This window comes from Adiantum capillus-veneris, chromosome 28 (genome assembly GCF_014529385.1).
Source record: "Adiantum capillus-veneris isolate H3 chromosome 28, ASM1452938v2, whole genome shotgun sequence".
Taxonomy (NCBI): Eukaryota; Viridiplantae; Streptophyta; class Polypodiopsida; order Polypodiales; family Pteridaceae; genus Adiantum; species Adiantum capillus-veneris.
The window spans coordinates 85227085-85233669 of NC_140958.1; positions in this window are offsets into that span (position 1 = coordinate 85227085).

Genomic DNA, 6585 nt, shown 5'->3' on the forward strand with positions numbered 1-6585 from the left:
TTGTCCTTTCTCCTTTCTCTCTCCCCTCAAGCTACCCCACCTCTCACCAATAATGCATTATAACTCACCAATAATGCACCAACTCACATGCAACTTACCCTATCTTCCAAAATAGTATACCCCACCCCCTCTTTCTCTCTCCTATCATATCCCATGACCCAAATACCCCCCTCTCTCTCTAAAGGGCGCCATGTCTCTTGTCTTGTAGCTAAATAACCTCCCCCACACTCACACACACTCAGTTTCACTGAAAAAGGTGTCCACAGACCCATCCCCAGCCGGTGGTTACCTGATTTTTCTTGTGTTCACACACATCTGCACACAGATTCACCTCTAAACACACTCCCCTCTCTCCCCTCTTGTAATTACTTTATTCTCCATGTCACCTCTCACTTTTTTTTCATCAACCCATCTCTCTCTCTTAGTCTCTCTCTCATGAGACTGCTGTTCTGGCACATATACACACAGCCAGACAAGTGGGGCCCACAGTCACATGGCCTATGTAGATAATGATTTCTTCATTTCTAAATTCTAGAATTTCTCCCCCCTCCTCCCCTATATAAAGAGGGGTCACCATCACACAAAGACACACAACATCACCAAAGAACACACTATGCACTGTGTGTGCCTAGTGCACACACACACACCCACACCATCACCATCACCGCAATCACCATGCTTGTCTTGAGCATGACCTCTACACCCTTGGCTATGGAAGATGAAGGGCAACTAAATGAAGGATGATGGCCATAATCCTCGTGCGAGTCTTCGCCATCAACTCCCACCTATCGGCCATGTGCTCTACCACTCTCTCCCTTCTCATTCCTCTACCCTATGCTCCCCCTTTCATCGCCTAATTCTCTAAATAAAGCTTGAGGTTTTGTGAGTATGTTTTCTTGCAATGTTTTGCCCATGTGAGGTGTGCGGAATCGCCACCTAGTCTTGTGTTTTGGAGTGAGCTTGTGTATGTGTGAAGGGTGTGCGGATTCGCCATCCTTTTGTGGTGCCTAAGTACTAAGCCGCTATACCCCCTCCCTCTCCCTCTCTCTCTCTCTCTCTCTCTCTCTCTCTCTCTCACTTGATCTCATTCCCTTTCCTCTTCATCATTACTCCCAAGCATCCATCGCTCTTGGATGAAAACTTTGTTATGGTGGTGTGTTGTTTGCGTCCTAGCCGTTGAAGCTAGGTGGTGCCCCCTCTTTGCTTTACCATGACAGGCTCGAGGCACGCCATTCGGTCCCCGGTGTTTTAGAGGCCGTCGGGGTTCGGGGTTTGCTTTGCTCCCGTCAGCCTGGACTAGGACCGCTACAAAGAGAGAGAGAGAGAGAGAGAGAGAGAGAGAGAGAGAGAGAGAGAGAGAGAGAGATCACTATGAATGAAGCATTAACCTTAATGTGTGTACAAGGAATGGATAACTTCAAACACTCCCAACACAAATAGCATGTAGATTACCAAACAACCACTCAAGGATTAGCCAAGATCACATCAAGCACTCTCACACACATATAAAAGATTTCTCTTAATTAACATAAATAAGAGGAGGGTAGGTTACTAGCATGAAACAATTTACACTCTAGAATGTGCAAGAATAGAGTGAATGAATGAGCTTATGGACTCATGGTGAGTGATACAAAGACTCAATGGGACTGAGGGAGGCGTAAAATTACAAAGGGGAAGGCCTCTTTATATAGGAAAGAGAGTGATTAGGAGTGAGGTTAAGATCCACGTGTAATTTGTACAAATGAAGCTTGATTAGGGACATTCAACCAATGAAGAAGCTCCTTCCAAGTGATTTGTTGACCAATTTGCAACTAATTAGCTCCATCATCACTTGTGTTGTCTTCACTCCTTCCTCCATAGCTTGAGTCCAAGAGCTTCCTTATTTTAAAATGTAAAGAATCTACATAAAATCAATACATATCTAGTAATAATAGAAAGGGGTTGAATGAGAACTTATGAATTACAACAAGATTAAGCATGACTTGAGAGGTGATTAGAAGAGGAATTCTGATGGGTTTTTGAGCTTGAGAGAGAGGAGGAAGGAGGGGAGGGTGAGAAGACTAATGGCTGATTTTAGAGAAGGTCTCAATGTGGAAAAGGAAGGGTGTGTGTGTGTAAAGGTAGAGGGGGTGGTCTCCACCACAGTTGAAAAAACTGGCGTCCGCCATTTTGGCCATATCTCCTAGACCGTAGATGCAAAAATTACAAAAAAAATATGGTCAGGATCTCCAGCTCATCAGCTACAACTTTGATGAAGACAACTTTTCTTGGATCGGAGTGCAAGTATTTTTTAAAAATTCAGCAAAATCATGTGTCTGGTTCCTCCCTTTACCAAGTCTTCCACTTGGGTCCCATCTGTTTGAATCATCATATGGCTCCAAAGCCATGATGATATGAGCCACTCATGACCCTTGAATCATGGGTGCATGGCTCCACAACCACATCATATCTTTTCTTTTCACATTTACATATTTTCCCTTCCCTTTACCAAGGTTCTCCCTCTACCTTTCACCTCCGGTGAACTAGTCAAGAAAAAATTCCTATCAAATCATTTTTTTTAATTTTTCCAAGAGGTTGTTCCCACTCCTTCTTTTATTGTAAACCTCTAGAAGCAAGGAAAACCAACAAAATATAATAAACAAAAATTTGTGATAGGCTCGGATCAACGTTTTGGCCCTAATGGAGCATTCAATGCCCTACCACCAAATTAATGACTGTCGCTATATAAGGTCTACAGCATCGCTATAAACGTCGCTATAGATGGCCTGTAAACGTCGCTATGATCGTCGCTATAGGCGTCGCTATATAGCGATGGTTATAGCGATGCATATAGCGACCGTTATAGCGACGCATTTAGCAACATTCCCGTATCGACGCTATTAGCGACGGTCTTAGCAATGTCGGGGGTATAAAAACCCAATGTATTTCCGCAGTTGTTGGACGGATACGCCACGACAGACTTCAGCACAGTGAGAACTCACCTTACATGTAATGTCAGCTAAGGACAAAGCTCGACCCGCAGGCGCGTGGAAGCAAGCATAAGGTGTCAACCTACACTCGACCAACTCCTAACTAATTCCTACAGAGGTCTCTACCAATTGTCTAAGTCACAGCCTTCAAGAGTGCATAAGAGGAAACTTCCCACAACGCTTTCTAGAGCCGAACACCCATCAAACAATCTTGAAACACCATAGAACTTGAAGAAGACCCTACTAATACCAATAGGTCGCTTTCCCTAAGGTCTATGAACCAAAATCCCTACCCAAAACACCTAGTGCAGAAACACGTAGGATGTCTGGCTCAATGTGAACGCGTGGATATGCTGCAATGCAAAATCGGACAACGTATGCTCACCCAAACACCCGATGAAGCTCGTAGAAGGAGCTCGCAAAACCAAACCGTACGCACGCAATGTAGGTATCGGCGCGTAGCTCTCGTCAGGGGCAATGCGCTCCACTTCTCCGCACTCGATTCCGACCACCGGAGCACACGTAGCGTCAAGATGAAGCTCACACTCTCTCTCTCTCTCTCTCTCTCTCTCTCTCTCTCTCTCTCTCTCTCGTACACAGTACGCTCACTCACAGACTTCAAAACTTGTTTTTAAAAAATGACAAAAAATTCCTTCATTAAGGTCAAAAAGTGGTATATATACGTTACAATTTCTCAAACCCTAAAGTTCCAAAATCAACCATCTACTCAATCTAACTATCAAAACTGGGATACAATCTGGAAACTTCTGTAAGTCCCAATAATTACAAGGTGAAAAATCAGGTTTTCCTCAATGAATGAATAATTACAAAAAATAATAATCCTCCAAGTAGTTACTGTTGTGGGGTGTGTCCATCTTCTAACACTCCCCCCCTCATTGCTCATGTCATCCCCAACATGGCCTTGATCTGTTGCTTCATCGTATCGTTTATCGCATCTTTAGCAGTGATTCGTACCTGGCATGCAGGTTTAGCATTGTTGGGCCAAAAATGTCAGTATTTATGGTGAAGAAACCTGTATAGAATGCTTCTTCAAAAGCCTGGAGGTGATAGGATGGTAGAAACATTATCCTTTGATACAACGCATGTATCACCTCCTTGGAAGGCTGACCTGACAGATCATAAGCGCATCTGTATGTATCCTGGAAGAAGAAGATGTTGTCGGTCACCTGGCCTGGCTTGAAGGTCTCGAACACTGCTAAGATGGTTCTGCAAATTTTCCTCATCATAATGCATGTAAGGTCAAGTGAGCCAGTGAACAACTTTATGGCGCCCATTAGGGTTTTCACCGTGTATTGGACACTTATTCTCTCACCTACCTTCAAGCCGGTAGCTTGGGCTAGTTTAGCCAAGTGGGTTGGCTGCTTTGCAAAATTTCCTGCACTTTCCACGTCCTAATCCTTGGCAGAGGACAGAAGCTGAGGTTGTCTCTGATATGTTTAGGCGCCTCTACCAAGTGGATTAGGTATTGTGGGTACTTTGTAAGCCAGGCCTTCCTTCACTTTGGCTGAGAATCCACAATGAGCTTCACCCCTTCTGGTTTTGATGTATCTGCATTGTAAAGAGGCACGGCTGGCTCTTCTCTAATCCGCTTGTTTATGGTAGCTGCCTCATATTTCAGCAATGGATATGGGAGAGAGGGTTGAAGCCACTCGAGCCTAAGGTTGTTGGCGTCGATCTTCTGAATGGTCATAGATTTGAAGACCCTCTACTCCCACTCCAAGGCTTCCTTTGTGGTTTCCCTGAGCTCCACTTCTATTGCTTTACGCAATTTTTCTTCCTCTTCTTGTGTTAGATCCTGTGGCTCCTGAGAGGATCCTCCTAGGATTCCTCTTTCATAGACGTGTCCACAGGATCTGCCACATTTTCTAGGTCAATGCCATCACTGGTGGCTGGCCCTATGCTCTCTCCCTCTCCTCCTTGCTGGCCTTTCAACTCCTCAATTTGCCTGAGGAGTTTTTGCTTTTCCGTTTCAGCTTTTCCGCCCATATTCACAAGGAGGTCATTAAGTTTGTCGCTTATTCTTTCCGCCTCCTCGAGCTTTCTCTTCATGCTTTCCACTTCCTCTTGCAGGGATTTTTGGCCCTCTTCCATTCTCGTTTGCATGACTATAGAACCTTCTGCCATCATCAATCTCTGCTTTTTCTCTAGAGTCGGCTCTTTCTGAGGTTCTTGCAATTGCTCCTCATAGAGTTGACTCTCAGTCATGATTTGAGTCGAGCTAGTAGATCTGACTCTAGCAGGTGATGCTTGCAGCCTCTGAATGGTCTGATCTTTGACCTTGAGTTGGTCTTTGAGCTCTAAGACCTCATCCTGGCTTGCTTCTTGATATATCTCTTCTCTTTCCTTGGTGTTCCTCATGGCTTCTACTTCTTTCAATTCTTCTGCCAGCTGTAGTGTCAGATTATCTCTTTCTTTCTCGGCATCTAGCAGTGACTTGCTGAGCTATTGACACTCTTCTTCAGCTGCTTGCATTCTTTTTGTTGCTACCTGATGATTTGCTTCTTCCATTGCTTGGTAGTTTTGTAGTGCCCTTGCCAAGCTGGCTTGTAGGTCAGCTTCTCTCTCCTTGTGCCTTTGGCTTTGTGCCTACAGAGAATCGACTTCCATTTTGATCTTTTCTTTAGTGGCTTTGAGAGTTGTCATCTCTTTCTCTGAAGCCATGGATTGTGCCCTCAATCCGGCTAGCTTTGTCATCACCACGTCCCAGTCATTGTTGGAGGGCGGGTGCAGGTCTACCGTGTCTGTAGCAATTTCTTTTAGCTCCACTAGCCTGATGCCTTGCATCTGTTCTTTAGGCCCTGTCCTCGCCAAGTCGAATGCGACTGTGGCGGCTTCTTCCTTCGTATAGCGTGCAGCAGCTAGCAGGTCCAAAAATGCATAGTAAGAATCATCTAATTATTTTTGCTTAGTGTGAGGCTTGGCCTCTACTTTTGGCTCAGGATCTTGTCTTTGCTCTTGCTCTTATGCTTGCCTTTGTTCTTGTTTATTCTCAGCCTCCTTATCTTCTTGTGGAGGGCTTCTAGGAGGTGGTGAGGGCGGTGTGGATGGCTGTGGGCTGGGTTTAGGGCTGGCTGGTAAAGATGCAGGTTTGCCCTTTAAGTCCCTGTCTGCTTTTGTTTTTCTTTCTCTTTCCTGGCTCTCTTGCTCATCCAGCAGTTTCTATCGTATTTGTTGTACTTCTTCCTCTGTGAAAGGGACATGAGGAATGTTCTCTGCTGCAGCATCAAGAATATCAAAATTCTTGATATAATCTTCAAATCGGTCCCTTTGCACTCTTCTGGACGATCCGGACATAGACTCTAGAGATGGATTCCAGAGTTCGCTTAAATCACCCTTGAGGGCTCTCTCCGCTCGAAAACTCTCCATCAGCCTCTCTAGTCTTGCCGCTTTCTGTGACCTTGTTTCTTTGGCCGGCACTTGAGCAAACTCCTTCTTTCCTTTCTTCTGCTTGGGCAGCTCCTCTTGGACTGGCTCTAGCCATCTTTTCAATCTTGTTTCCACCTTTGGTGCCCTTTGTGGCTCATCTTCCTTGTCTTCTTTTACTCTCAGCCAATCATTCTGAGATGGGGGTTCAGGCCACCTTCCTTTTGCATGT